The sequence below is a fragment of the Cuculus canorus genome, chromosome 2 (assembly GCF_017976375.1).
Source record: "Cuculus canorus isolate bCucCan1 chromosome 2, bCucCan1.pri, whole genome shotgun sequence".
In the NCBI taxonomy this organism is placed as follows: domain Eukaryota; kingdom Metazoa; phylum Chordata; class Aves; order Cuculiformes; family Cuculidae; genus Cuculus; species Cuculus canorus.
This window is the reverse complement of record NC_071402.1, coordinates 25,554,035-25,569,180: the sequence shown is the minus strand read 5'-3', so window position 1 is coordinate 25,569,180 and position 15,146 is coordinate 25,554,035.

Genomic DNA, 15,146 nt, shown 5'->3' with positions numbered 1-15,146 from the left:
CGGTCTCTTGCCAGCACTGGCTCCCATGACTCATCGGGTGGCTGATGCTCTCGCCGCAAAGAATCTCTGCTCTGTTCCCTTGCTGTGATCGAGCCTGGAGCTGCCGAGGATGGCAGCACAGCAACGATGGATCTGCTGGACTCCATGTGTCTGAAAATATTCTTAAGATCCCTTGGGAATAAGAAGTCTGAATCTTGATCTTCCAGCTGGAGGTTCATTGTTTTCTAAATTATTTTTTGATTGTCTGTAAAGAACTACCTGTGCCCAGAACAAAAATCACAACACTTCAGCTGCACTTGGACACATTTAGGATAAAAACTGACAATATAGATTGATTGAATTGACAGTGAAATAACCTGCTAAAGAGAAGGAGGCATTCCAGGGTCACTTTTTTAGCCTGCCTAAATGCAATAATCTTTCTATTGAGGTGAAGTTTTTAATTTTTAAAACTTGCAGTTACTTGTAGCTAGTATTTTAATAAACTGGGTCTTGGGTTAGTTTCTGCAAGCATAAAAAGCTACCAAATAACAGGAGCAGCAAAACCTGAGGCATGCAGAGACCAGATTCCACCCCCCTGTCCTGGGTCATTCTCAGTTACACAGACGGTAACTGGATTAAGTTGTAAGAACATATCTAAAAGAAACCTTTAAAATCCTCTTACACAAGGTGATGCCCCTAGCCTAGGTAGTGTTCAGGCAGAAAGCAAGAGCTTGTTTTCCTCAGATGTTCTAAGCCATAACACTGAGAGGAGTGCGAGGGCTTAAATCTTTCAACTGTCAGATCTTCAAGAGCATCTGTTGGCATTTAGGTAGTTTTTTTTTTAAATTTTTTTTAATTTGCTGATGAAAAGTAGATATGACCAGGGTTTTGCAAGTGTGAGTGGCTTGCTAGCAATTAATTTTAGCTTCTGGATAGACTTGCTCTTTAGATTTTTCTCTCTGCAAGCTGTTGCCTCTATGCAAGTTTAATTGTAGTCTCCGTTGTAGTAAGAGTTAGGGCTTTGCTGGCTGCTTTTTATAGAGCGTGGTGCTGCTGTGGAGTGCTTCTGACCTGTGAGGTTGTAATGGGGCTGGATAACACCAGCAGTCTCTGAGAAAGCTGTCTAGCAAAGCAAGAGGACCTGCTTCGTCTGCTTGAAACAGCAGTTTGTTTGTGGTACTTGTTTACCCTAGTCCAGATCCGTGCCCTCTCCAGAATGGCAGCTCCAAAATGAGCTGAGACACCTGTTTCTGTATATATCAATGTATAGGTAGAGTAAGTTCTTTCCTCCTTCACCTGTCTTGCTTCATACTTGCTTTATCAGAGTATTACCCTGGAAGAGAAGTTGAATATCTGAGAGCTGAACCTGCTTTTCCTGTCTGACAGGGATGATGTGAGTGCTGTTGCGGTGTTATGATGGGTTGTGGGATGTGTACGAGTGTGCCAGGAACAGGGAAGATAACAGAGCTAATTGCTACACTGAAAAAATGAACGCGCCAGTAAAGTGACATTGTCTGGAAGGGAAGACCTGGCTTCTTAGTCCGTTGTGAGCATGCAAAGTGCTGTGGAGCTACTGCCAGATGCAGAAAGAGGGGCGACCAGCTTCAGTGAGAACAGGCCTTAGAGTGCCTATAGTCTGCTCCGAGGCTTTTCTTTTGAAGCTGAAGTTACTGAAGTTACTAGTTAAACCCCCCCCCAAAAGTCAGTGTATAATAGTACTGCTCATTGAGTGCATCTGATCTGACTTTTGTTATATATAACTTGGCATTTTGAGTAGAGGATTCTTAAAGGTTCGAATAACCAAGCTGGATTTTAAACAAGAGTTGTGCAAGGTTATTAACAGCACTGAAACAGTAGCATACGTGAGGAGGAAGGCATGAAAAAGCCCATTTTGAATACAGTTACCTTTTGGCTTTTAGTGATGGTTATAGCTCCTCTCACATGAGATCTCCGGAAGCAGAAGAAAGTTACCCTGTGTTGGGGTACTTGCTTCCTGGTGTTTGTAGTGCACATAATAAAGAGGATTTGTTACCTCCGTTAATGGAAGCTGAATGTGTAAGTCCAAGAAAACCTTTTTGCGAATAAACCCATTGTACTTGTTGCAGGAAATATTCAACACAATTCAAATGAGTGCAGGGCAGTTCTGCTCGTGCATGGAACAAGCAGACCCCGTGTGCTGTGTAGTCATAGCCGGTGGCTTCAGGCTTACAGGTGGTGACAGCAGGTCTGGTGCAGTGAAAGAGCATGATGCTGACACAGTCCCTGTTACCCTTTGTTCCAAGAGAGGAAAATTTGGGAAGGAAAAATAGTTACTATTGTCGCTGATGAGCATGTACAAATAAATGCTGAAAAGTGCAATATGTGATCCTTGGTGACTGCAAATGCCGGGGCTCCTTTCATGTAGTTTTGGAGATGTGTAACTTCCCACCATGCTGTTCCAAAACCACACCTTGGGAAGGAACCACACCTCATCTGAAACCATGCCTGTCCTCCCTGGAACACGAAACCTAATGCTGTTGGCTGCTCTACAGTAGCTCTTCAAAAATGCTGGGAACTGTGTTGCTGCCTGGCTGTGCCTCTGCAAACCCCACCTGAGCAGGCTGGTCTTTCAGATATGCCTGGCTTATTCCTCATGAGAGGAGGAATCATAGAACCACTAGGTTGGAAGGGACCCACTGGGTCGAGTCCCACCATTCCTAACAATCCCTAAATCATGCCCCTCAGCACCTCGTCCACCTGTCCCTTAAACACCTCCAGGGAAGGTGACAACCACCTCCCTGGGCAGCCTGTTCCAGTGCCCAATGAACATTTCCATGAAAATTTTTTTCCTGATGTCCAGCCTGAACCTCCCCTGGTGGAGTTTGAGGCCATTCCCCCTTGTCCTGTCCCCTGTCACTTGGGAGAAAAGGCCAGCTCCCTCCTCTCCACAACCTCAACCTTAGGCTGGGGAGCTAAGAGCTGGTATGGGAATGTGAGGATCACTAGGATACAGATGAGTTTGGGTGAAGTTTGCAGTTAGTTAGTAGAATAATACATAGACTGCAATCCTCCGGTAGCAGCAAGCATCAGCATGTCTTAATACACGGTGTTGCCTGGCTTTGGTCAAGTAGGTGGGGCTCAGCAATGAATACCTGGCACTGAAGCTGCTGCCTGAGAAGCTTTATCTGCAGTTTCTGTCTTGGATCCAGTGCTCGTTGGCAGTACCTGTGTTAATAGGCTGTTTTGGTTGTGTCAGAAAAGCATCAGAGGTGCAGGTAGCTGCCCCTCTGCTTGTGCAGGCGCCAGTGCCTGGCATAAGGGTGACTGGTGCCCGAAACCAGCTTCTGCCCCTACCAAATGGCTGGTGCTATTTGTCACAGCATGCAGTGGCAACCTAAGCAGGTTTGAAATGCAGTTGTCTGCAGTAGCAAGGGACTGACAGTGCCACACACGGTCCCTTCTGCTCCTCTGTCCCATGGGCTGACAGACCAGTGATGTGAGGCCAGGACCGACCAGACTCCTTGGCTGTAGGAAAATCTGTGAACTCTTCTCTCAGTCTCGCTGTACTTCTGTAAACTGGGAGGGGAAGGAAGACAGTGCCTGTCTGCCTCCCGTGTGTAGTCACAGGATAGCTGAGACAGGCACAATCTCTGGAGGTCATCTGGTCCAACCCCCTACTAAAGCAGGACAACCTAGGGCTGGTTGCCCAGGCTGTGTCCAGGAGGCTTTTGGATATTTCTAACAACAGAGACTCCACAACCTTTCTGGACACCCTATGCCAGTACTTGGTTGCCCTCACAGTGAAAAAGTGTTTCCTGATGTTCAGAAGGAACCTCCTGTGTTTCAGCGTGTGTCCATTGCTTCTGGTCCTGTCACTGGGCACCACTGAGAAGAGCCCATCTCCATCTTCTTTACACCCCCACTTCAGGTATTTACACACATTGATGAGGTCCCGCTTGAGCGATATCTTCTCTGTGCTGAACATTCCTAGCTCTCAGCCTTGTAGGAGCAGTGCTCCAATCCCTTAATCATCCCTGTAGCCCTTCATTGGACTCTTTCCATTATATACACATCTCTTTTGTACTGAGTAGTCCAGAACTGGACACAAGAATTCCCAAAGGTCACCTCAGCAGCACTGAGCAGAGGGGCAGGATCACCTCCCTCCACCTGCTGGCAATATTTTCCCTCTTGCGGCTGGGGATACTGGTGGCCTCATGTAAGTTGGATCATGAAGTGCTGCTTTATGTCTATAAACTTTTGGTAATTTGATTCTATATTTCACTTTTGTTGGTCCTCCCTGAGTTGTTTTGTCTCCCTCCACCCCCCCAACCCACCCCCACCCCCCAAAAAAAAGAAGAGAGAAAGAGAAAGCTTAAAGTTTTATAGTTTTGGAAAGAAGAAGTAAGATATTCTGAAAGTTGCTGGTATTTTCTGTATTTGTACCCATGTTATTCACACAAGGACGTTTCCCTCCCCCTGTTGCCATCTTTTTGCTCTGCCATGCATTTTCCCCACTACCATATTTCTTTCTAGGTGAACTATTAGCCAACCTCTTAAACGCTTTTATTTCCTGTTTTCTAGCAGAAGTGCTGACATTGGTTCAATTTGGCCTTGCCAGCGTAGTGCAATGATTTACTTTGCTCCAGCCTGGAGTTTACAAGCCAAACATCTCGGCATAGCCTGCTGCATTTGGGATGGTTGCATCCCAGATGACGCAGAGCCTTGGGCGCATCATGCCCCACCTGTGGGTCCGCCTATGACTAAAATAGCACATCTGTAGGTATTAGTACCATGACAGCTTGTGGTGGTGGGAAAAGGACTTTCCTCACCTAAATGTCTCTGTCCTTAATGCCCAGAGCAGCTTAATGCAGGCACAGGAATATTCTGCCTGGTGTGGTAACCGTAACCATCTTGGCATGACTTGCAGTGCTGCCATGCTTCTGACCATCCGGGAGCTGGGGAGAGGATGTGGTGCCTGGAACAAGGAACTGCTGAGCACAAGGGGATGGGCATTTATCTTGGTGTTGAGCACTTGTGTCTGCCCTGGGGAAGCAGCGCGGGCATTGCCCAGCTTGTGGGCAGGGAGGCTGGGGTAGCAGGGGGTGGTGCTGCTTCTACTCAATGCCTCTGCAAGGCAGCACCCTGGCTCTTACAGAAACAGCTCTACATCGCTGCTGAGCTAAGGGCTCCTTTGTTGCTTCACTTCATATAAATGCTTAGACCTGCCTTCTCTAACAAGTTTGGAAGAAAAAAGGTTAGATAAAGGAGAAGCAGAGGTGAGTCACAGAGAAACAACCGTTCCAGGGCAATGTGAGAGAAGCACAGGGCAGGGTTCGGAGCTTTTAGCGTGCTCCTTTCCTCTTGGCTCCCTTTCTCTGCCATATACGGTGTCCTCTAGTTGATCACAGTGGTCTGGTGAGAAGGCCCAACCTCCCTTTCTCACAGAAGCAGCACTCTCAGCTATCTCAGCGGGAGGGATGACAGTGCTGGGGATTTGGGTGCAAATCCATTCCCCTCCCTGTACCATACTTGCGCACTGGGAACACAGCATTACTGTGGCTCCAGGGAAGTTGCACCGGGCTCCTCTTTGCATTAAGTCCTCCGCTGTACAGGATCCATGACCCGTACAATGGTGCTATCTGTGTGAAGAGCTGCATTTCAGGGCTATTGGCATGTGGCGAGGATGCAGGCAGCGTATGTACAGTTTAAAGCAAACTCCTGTTAGTGACCAAGCAATGAGGGCTCTCTTTACGCACAGAGAAGCCAAAGCACAATTACGTGCATGTTTCACTAGATCCCTGGCATGAGGGCTAGCTGCTCTTAAATAATAGGTTAAATAATAAAGTAATGATGCAGATGGGATTTTCCACTTGTAATTTCCCTGTCTGTGCCTGCTCTGCCCTGTCCTGGCTGCTAGTGGCCATCAGAGATTTTTTTTAGCAGAGGGATGAAGGATGGAGTTTATGCTCTGTAAAGCTCTAAATGGTCCAAATCCCAGCTGCATCAGAGCCCACCTTCACCCCGATGACATCTGCCAGGTTCAGCTGCCTGTGCAGCAGTGGCCGTGTCCCTGGGCTGAGCAAGGGCCATTCCCAGGGACATGGCTGGGGTTGTGTGGTGCCTGGTTCACAGCTCAGCGTGCGATGCACCCTTCAGCCAAGCTCTTCAGTGCCTTTGGAGACCGCCAGATCTTTAAGCCCCCTGCTCTTAGTTTGTTCATCCTATCAAAGGCAACACTGATCTCCGTTTCCCCTTGCACACGCTGCAGTCCCCTGTGTGTTAGCTTGGCACTGTCAATAACTTGAGCCGTGCTTAATAGATTTCCAATGCAGCTTGTCTTAAGAAAAAGCTGTGGTAGTGGGCACTGCAGGAGTTGCTCGGTGGCTGGACTACAGCCATTTGCTGTCCTCTCCTTGGGCCAAGGTGGGGGCTGTGCAATGCCTCTGCCTTGATGCGTTCCACTGAGGCGAAGGCATGAAACTCCTTGCGCTGGAAGGGAGGGCAGATTTTTCAACCTGGGAAACAACCGTGGATAAGGAAACACTTACATCCGATGTGGAAATGGAGGTTGCTTCCTGAGGGGTTCCCAGAGGAGCACCTGTAAAAGAAAATTGGCTGTTCTCTCCCTAGCACGCTGCATTGGAATGCAGGAAAGGTATGGAGGGGAAGGGAAATGCAGCTGGTTTCTGCTGGTCGCCTGCAAGCTCTGGGCAAGGAGGAAAACTTTAGTTTTAATGTACTGCCAGTTGCTTTTGCAACACAGTTCCTAATAGCAATAACTGTCAAAACCCTTTAAGGGAAACATCCTTGTGGGCCCAACAGGAAATGTAGCAGTACAACGAATGTGAACAGAGATGCACCATTTACTTCAAACTCATCTGTATGAGCTCTCACCTTCATCAAATGCTCAGAGGTGACTGTCAGTCGTCACCTGTCCTGTGCTACCAGAGCAAATACCAACTTGTTAGTGAGACCCAGCTGTGTTACTCCACCAGAATAACAGATGGAGAGACAGTCACAGCCGCTGCTAGCGTTCAGTGGGCAGCAAAAGCTGTGCTTGAGCAGTGCAAGGTTAATTTTAGTTTTTTCCTCTGTCTTTCAAGTTTCAACTCTTCATAAGGGAGAAGCTTTAAGATTTAAGTATTTTAAGTATTTCCATCTTAGATTTTTCTTGCAACTAGTCACAGCAGTAAATCAAGCTCCTCTGCTCAGCTTCAAACACATGCCATTCACAGATTCAGTTTGCTAGCTCTTTTATTTATAAAAGTTTCCTCACCTGTGTGGGAGGGACTGTAAAGCAATTTTCCAGCAGTCCCAAAGCACTTTGCAAAGTGTGCTGTGTTTGGTTTGCTTAGGATGGGGACACCGATGAAGTTATGAGTTGTTGAACATCTGGCTGAGGCTGGGCACAAGTCCTCTCTGCTGTTTCCCATGCAAATGTTTTACACACAGTAGTCTGTCCCTCCTTAGGTGAAACTACCCCAGTAATGGGGGAAGGAGAGCTTACCTACCCTAGCAGGAGCCATTGACTTGCCCTGTGGAAGGTGCTCCCAACAAGCCCCAGTCGTTTGCAGAAATGGGAGGACATCAGCTTCTGACTGGTCCTCCAGGGACATCCTGTGCTGGGGCTGGCATCTGCTTCTGCAGGATCCACATCCAGGAAAGAGCATGTGTCTCCTGTTCCCTCTTTACTGCCTCAGTTTTGAGCCTGGGCTTTGTAGCCATGGTCTCTCTAGAGTTTTTCTTTAGTTTCAATCTGAATGTGGCCTTACCACTTTGTGAGGACACAGGAGGTGGCACCCACATCCTCGCCCAGCCAGAGGCAGCTCAGGCAGCCCATGCCAGCACGCCAGGTTGGAGTACAGAGCTTAAAGAGCAAGTGCAGGAGAGGAGCCAATCTTCGGCAGGCGTCCAGACTCTCACCATCACATTACCACGGTATGCTGTGGAGCAGCTGCCTCGCCTGCTTTTAGTAAAGTACAAAACTGGTAGTTTCTTATTTATCTGATGAGCTGAGGGAAGTGCCAATCGAGCAATCTTTTCCCCTGCAGGCTGCATGTGTGGGTTTTTGTTTTTGAAAGGGAAAGAAGAAAGATTTGAAGACATTTGATCTGCGATCTAGCTCTGAGTTCCTTAAATATTTACGCTGTTGTTTGTGCAGTTAGTTATTAAAAGCCTTATCATGGAAGACAATCAGACAGGAGGCTCATGATTCAAACCAAGCAAACCTAGATGTGGAGAACATCACAGGGAGACCATGCTGCAGGCAGAGAAACCTGCTTGTTGCTGTAACTTCGCTTACTCTGCGCTTTCCCTGATGCAAAGAGCATCTGCTGATCATTGTGCAGGGTTACTGTACCCTTCTGGGCCTTTCTCCATCGAACCCTTTAGCCCCAGCCCCTGGGACCCCTTTAGCCAACGTGTAGTGCCAGAGCAGCTGTTTGTAACATGAAGCTGTTGCTGCATAGGAGGAGAGAGGTGCTGCATGTGCTTCTGAAACACAATAACTGTCCACAACAAGAAGTTTACAGAAGTGCTGTGAACAGGCAGCTGTGTGAGCCAGGAGAGATGGATTCCTGGGCGTGTGTTCTGCTGAGGGATTCCCTGATGCCTGCTGGAAGCTGACCTCTGTTATTAGCCTGACCTGCCATCAGGATGATGGCAAGATCTTTATTTGCTATCTCTGTCTTCCATAGGCTTGCAGGCTTCTTTTTTTATTCCTTATTGAATTATGTTAAAATATGTTGAGCAGGTTCAAATGCTGTTCAGGCACATGTGTGTGGTGTAAGAGAGAAGATTTTCTTTCCTCAGAAGACCTGACTAAAACCATACCTCTGAGTGTTGAAACACAAACTGGATGAGAAATGAAGAATGAGAAGAGCCCTTGGAGAAGGCAAGCTGGAGGCCATGTGTACAGAGAATGCTGGAAACGCTACGCATTCCTTTTTGGGTAGCAACACAGCGCTGTATTTTCCTAATGTAAAGCAAGGCTTGGTGCCGGTCTGGAGGCGGGCAGGATGATCCTGTAACATTACCCGGTGCGAGGGTGGCATGCAGCTCTGGTGATTCTTCCCACAAAGTGGTGGGGAGTGAATGACGCTGCTGGTCGTTAATTTCTTTCCTAACCAGATTCTGCCCCTCTCACGTTTTGCTCTAATATCTTTTGGGTTGGTAACACTGCACAGCTTTCCCCTTCAGCAGAGAAGCCGGAACAGTTAATTTGCTCCAGCAGCCTGCAGCAGAGGAACCCTCTTGCTGGCTATTCCCACCGCAGCCAGCTGCAGAGGGCCATGAAAGTGGTGCTGCTGGCTCTTGATATATTTCGTGTTTTCCTAAAGCTCCACATCCCCAGTGTAACATGAAGAACATCAAAATGTCAGGTTTCATTATACAGTCAGTGGTTTGAGAGGAAAACTGAAATAGAACCCCAAAGGCTCCCAATCTGAAGGAGAAATAAAGAGCCAAAATATATTTTACATAAAATTTGCTTTTTAAGTGTTGATTTGTGATCTTTGAATTCTTGAGAGGGGGCAACTCGATGCAATGCGTCACCTTGCGCCTGCATTTTGTCTTTTTTTTTTACTTGGCAGCTTTGGTATCTTTCCTGGTTAGACCATAGTGTAGCTAATGGCTTTGAAGCCCTTTCCAAAGCCTGATCCTGCCTCTTTGGGTGCATTTCTGCTCTCCTCACCTGCGGTTCTCCTCCCTGGGTCAATGCCTCACCTTTGATCTCTGTAGCAAATGGTCTAAAAGTACAAACCCTCTAAGCAAGGCAGCTCCTTCTTCTTGCTTCATTATTTAGGAGCATATTTCTTTGACAAAGCTCTGGCAGCAGAGGGTTGGGGTGGGCCTGGGTAAATGCAGGCTCTCCCTTCAAGCGGTTGCTGGCAGTGTGATCACTACTGGAGGCACCACGTGGACTCCTGCCAAGGTACAGAAAGTTTCTTCAGCTGCTGCCTGCTCAGATGCAGACAGGGAATAACTGTGAGCGTGCAATGCAGCTCCTGAGCCTGCAAGGTAAGAGTTACAAGGGGGCACATGAGGCCATGATAGTCACTGCCAGGAACCAGCAGCTGCATTTAGGGGTGATGGTTTCCCCTGCAATGCTGCAAAAAGGGAGGGGAGAACAGTGAGAGAAGGGGCTGCAAAGGAAAAAAAAGGAGGGAAAGGGCTGGAAGTGAGATAAGAAAGAGGAAGAGAAGTTAGATTAGAGAACAAGAAGGTAAAATGAGTGAAAAAAAAAGGAACCAGGATTTGAAATGTGGTCAGGATGGTCTGAGACAACTCTTGTCCCGTTGCGCATTTCTCTTGGTGGGATTGTCTCTACCCTGGGCAGGAGGAAACAAAGCTGTAATTTTGTAGGAAGCGTGGTATTATTAGCTAATAAAAAAACACTATCTGAGAGGAAGGCTGTAGAGTCTCCACTTTTGCTCATCTATTCTAATGCAGTGGAAGGTCTGATCCTCCTCTGGGGCTGGTGCTGATGCAGCCCCTGCATACCAGCATGACTGATCTCTGCTCTGGCTGCAGGTTTAGGTGCAGCATAGGGTTCTTAGTGCCACTGGGACCAAGCGCCAGATCCTGTGAGACACCATCCCTCTTTGGTGTTTGCGGACTGGCTGTGAGCCTGCTGCTCTGCATGCAGCCTGACACAAGGGTCTACCCAAGCATAAGTGTGTCTCCTTGCTGTGCTGATCCACGTCTTTCAATGTCTTGTCATGTACCTTGAGTGGAGCCCAGCACCAGCACAGCTCATTTCAAAAGCCAAAGGCTCCAAGAAGTCTTTTTCTATCTGGACAGCTGAAAACCCACTTAAACATCCTGAATGAAACAGAAATTTTCTGAGATCTGATTTTTCTATTTAAAAAGCAGTAAGAACATGGATTTTTCAGCTCCCCATGTAACCATGTGGGCAGCTGGCCGCTCAGATGTGGCTCCTTGCACCCTACGTCAAACCAGTGGGAACCTTCTTGCTCAGGTGCGACGTATGATTTTTAGCCCTTCACCATGAATGAATTTGGGTGTGGGCCAGTGTCTGGCCATCTTGGGCCAGGAGCTGCGGCTCACAACCACCGCTTTGCTAGCGGTGATGGGGAGAGGAAGATAGCTGGGTGATGGGGCTGCTTAGGCACGGATTACTGATGGGCAAAGCCCAGCCTCAGGGCATGGAGGGTGCTGGAGAGGTGAGCGAATGCTGCCTGCCTCTTGGAGAGGTGCAGGATTGCCTTTGTGCCCTTACCTACAGGGATAAAGTGTTATTTGGCCGAGTGAGCTATCTGCTGCAAAAACTTGGCTTAAGGAAGGGGTTACAGAACTGAGGTCTCTTCAAAGTCTGCAGCAGAAAATCAGGATAACGTGGTAGAAACCTCATGAAGCTTTTGATTTCTGTAGCCTATAAAATGCCCCTCCTCACTTCTCAGTGCAGTGCTACCCTAGTCTTTCTCTGTGTTGCTGACGGAGAAAATCGGACTTTAGATGAGACCTGTGCCTGGGAAAAGGAGAAGATGTCAAAGTATAATTAATGTGGAATTAGCTGCCTCTCAAAGAAAGAATCTGAGTCTGCACTGGTGTGTGATAAACCACCCCCACACACTTTAAAACATACCAGTCATGTTTGTGGTTTGCTTTTGCTGTATTTTTTTAAAATAAAGACATGGTTTCTGAGGTGTGGCAAAGCACGCAAGGAATCAGCATGCAATTTCTAACATCCAGGCCTGATTTAGCCTCATCTTTAGCGGACTGATTGCTGATAAGGGGCAAGCTGGTGCCTGGCTAAATACCAAATAGACTCGCAGCACCCCTCTGAGTGTCCACAGCCTGTTTTGCACAGCTGCTTGCTCAGGTTTTGAGTAGGGACATATCAAGCGAAGTAACTGTTCGAGGCCATGGAGCGGCTGTCCTTCTATGAGGCAAATCTACATGTCTTGTAGCGCCCCAGCAATCCTCTGCCTGGTGGCAATCTTCCTCTAGTCACAAGGAGCATTGACTGAGTGAAACCAGCCTGGATCCAAAAAATAACAACTTCCTTCATAGAGCATCTTCCAAAATGCTGTAGAGCAAGGAACTGGCACTGCTGCAAACAGCAGCTCCCCTGGGACAGTCCCCATGTGCTGCCCTTTGTCAGTGTGGCTCATCACCCGACTTCACACAGGCAGGGTTGGGCTCATCACTGTGGCCGTGCGGCTGCAATGCTTTTTAAATGTTGAGTGTGTGGCCAGATGCCCGCAGATTTGACATTGCGTGCAGGCGGTGCATCAGCAGCAGTGAGCAAAAGTGGATGGACTGGGACTTGCTTTTCTCTTATGACAGCCAGAAGCACTTGACTTCAATGAGACTGTTCTGCAGGGAAGAAGAGCCAGACCTAACCCAAGGACTTCGCAATGCCTCCTGCTCCTGGCTTAGCTGCTTTTCCCTCAGCCTGGCAGCTCGATATCAAGGCATGAAGTGCAGTTGGCTGCTGTAAGTGGAGGGATAGGATAGGAATGCTCCAGGGGCCAGTGGAGCAGGAGTGTTGCTTCTGTGCAGTGACACAGTCAGACCCAAAGCAAACCCATTGCAGCTTTCCATGGTGCCACAAGCAGCCCCAAGTTATAGCTGGCTTGGAAGCCACTAGTGATCAGGTCTTGATATGTCCTTGACCATTACCACCAAACTGAGTTCTCTTCCTTTTCCCATTAGCTATTATTTACTGATGGCTTTAGCAGAAGCGTAGCGTCTTTAGCCATAAGGAAGGACTTGGTAAGCTATTCCACATCTAGGGGGTTTTGCCCACTGTCCTCACTTGCACCAGGACAAATCCTTTCAAATTACAGGGGTTCACTAACAAGTAAATCCCCTCGCCACCCCTGTAAGTGGTTGCCGCTCTGTTGCCGGGCAGGTATGTTCCCTTCCAGCATTTGGATATGCTGGGATGGAAATCTCAGGCCCGGCTTGCTCTCCCAGCCCTGCCATTTCTAACAAGCTGATTCAATGCATCCAATGTCCCAGCATGAGTCAGCGGAACCCGTGCAGCGGAACCCGTGCAGCCTTCGTGAGCCCGATTTTAGTTAAATTCCTGCCATGCTGAGGTGGAATAGTGCAGAGCTGAATGCCTGTGTGGACCAGGGGATCCTGCCAGCCTCTTGCAGCCCTTTTCCCTTGGCTCCCCATTTTGCCATCGACTCCTGGGGCTGGGTCAGAGCCTGCAGTGCTGCTGGAACAGTCCTCAATCACAGGTCCAGTGTCAGCGGGAACCTCAGGAATATGGGGCACATGCGTAACCTGAAACAGCTGTAAGTAAGATGCATAAGCAAGATCATGGCATAATTTGGTTTCCTAACCCTGCACTGAGTTTTAGGGCAAGGCCTATGAACACATCCCTGGGCTTCAGGCGCTATTAATGTACTTGATCTGAGCAGCGTTAGGTGGAACTGATGTGTAAATGTTTGCTCCACCCAGGCTTTCCCTTGATGAAACAGAAACACTGTTTATGGTGGTAAGGGCTGAATCATAACCAACCTGGCCTATTTGTAAAGCATCACCTCTAACCAAAAGCGCGTGCCAAGAGAAGTAGACATTCATGGCTTCTGCACTGGGAAGGAGTCGGCAGCTACAGAACACCTGGTAGGACAGCAATAAACCACTATTTATTAGCTGCTATGAAAACAGGTTCTCCTGTTGGAATCCTGGCCAAATTACAAGCAGCATGATGAATTAGTCTTGGTTAGTGTGCTCATCGTAACTACTTCAAGGGAAATTACTAGGAATCACAAACGCACCATTCATTTAAATATTATTCATTTATTTTAGTGTGCTGGAAGTGGGCAGATGGGAAGGAATGCAAGGAGTAAACAGTGATCACCACTAATTGGCATGGCATGTGCTTCACAGAGTTCAGCTTGACCTACAATCACAGAGGACACTGCTGGATGTCAGAGAAGACCCCATGGTTTCAGCATGAAGGCAGTGGTCATTTTAAATATCATGGCAATTGAGCTAGGCATAGGTGACATGGGTCAGCTGAGAGCCAGATCTGCCCAAGCAGCTGCATGGTGACATGGGGCCAGCCCATGCCACTCTTCTGCAGATACTTTGGGGTGAGGAGCTGCATGGTGTTGTGCCAAGTCCCAGTCCTTGTCTCAACCCTGTGGGACACAGGGATTGTGCTGAGCCCTAGGTGGGGCAGGAGAGCTGGTCTAGGGTTCAGTTTGGTCTACTGAGTTTGCAATACCCAGATCTTCAGTCTTTGTTCTTTCATGGAGCTTACAGAAAACTGGGTTATTAAACTCATGGCATGGGGAAGAGCGGCTGGCTGCAGCTTCTTGCTGCTGGTCCCTGCTATCTCCTGCCCCCTCCCAAATGAGCTTCTCCAGTGGGGGTAATTAGGTACTCCATCTTGGCCTGTATGGATACTTGGGCCTCCCTAGACTGACCTCACTTTCAACATGTGTCAAAGACGTATCTGATTTTACACTCGTCTCCAAATGCATAGACTTTCCTTCCAAGTGTTACCTGTTCCAAGTCGTATCAGCAAAAGAAAAATCAATTCCGTAGCTCTTCAAGAGCAACCCACCCATGGCAGCTCAGCCATACAGATGCTTTGCAGAGGCTCTGAGTGGACCAAAGTGGCTCTCCTAGTATTTTCACAAGCAACGTCCCACACCAACAAAGCCACGAGATCTATAAAAACTTCAGGGCAGTGCAGGGTACGAACGGATGGTAGGGACGAAGCTCAGAGGAATGTTTCTTGTTAACAGTGTCTTTATTTACCCAGAAAATGGGAGTCTGAATTCAGCACGTCACATTTCCCTTGCACCTGCCAGTGACCACCACCCGCCAAACACCCATGCCGCACGCCAGCCATTGCAGAAGCTGTGGTTGAAAGGTACCCCAAAAGGGTTTGAGGCTGAAGCCACAAAAACTGCTATTTTAAAATCGTCTTGAGAGAGGAAGGAAACCAAAGGAATGATTATTTTTCTTTTGCTACAGCTATTTCCCTGATGAAAAAAGGCAGCAATCATGTCTCCAAGCAGAACGGAGCAGCTGAAGCATCAAGGACCACCCAAGTTTGTACCTGTGAGGCTAAATTTGCTTCAACACTGCACACATTTGGGTAAAGAGGTGCGTCTCATTTCTGTGGTGTGTGAAGGGCGATGCTGCCACGCTGGGGGCACTGGTGGAGGCAAGGGAGTGACATCTGGAAAGCCTGG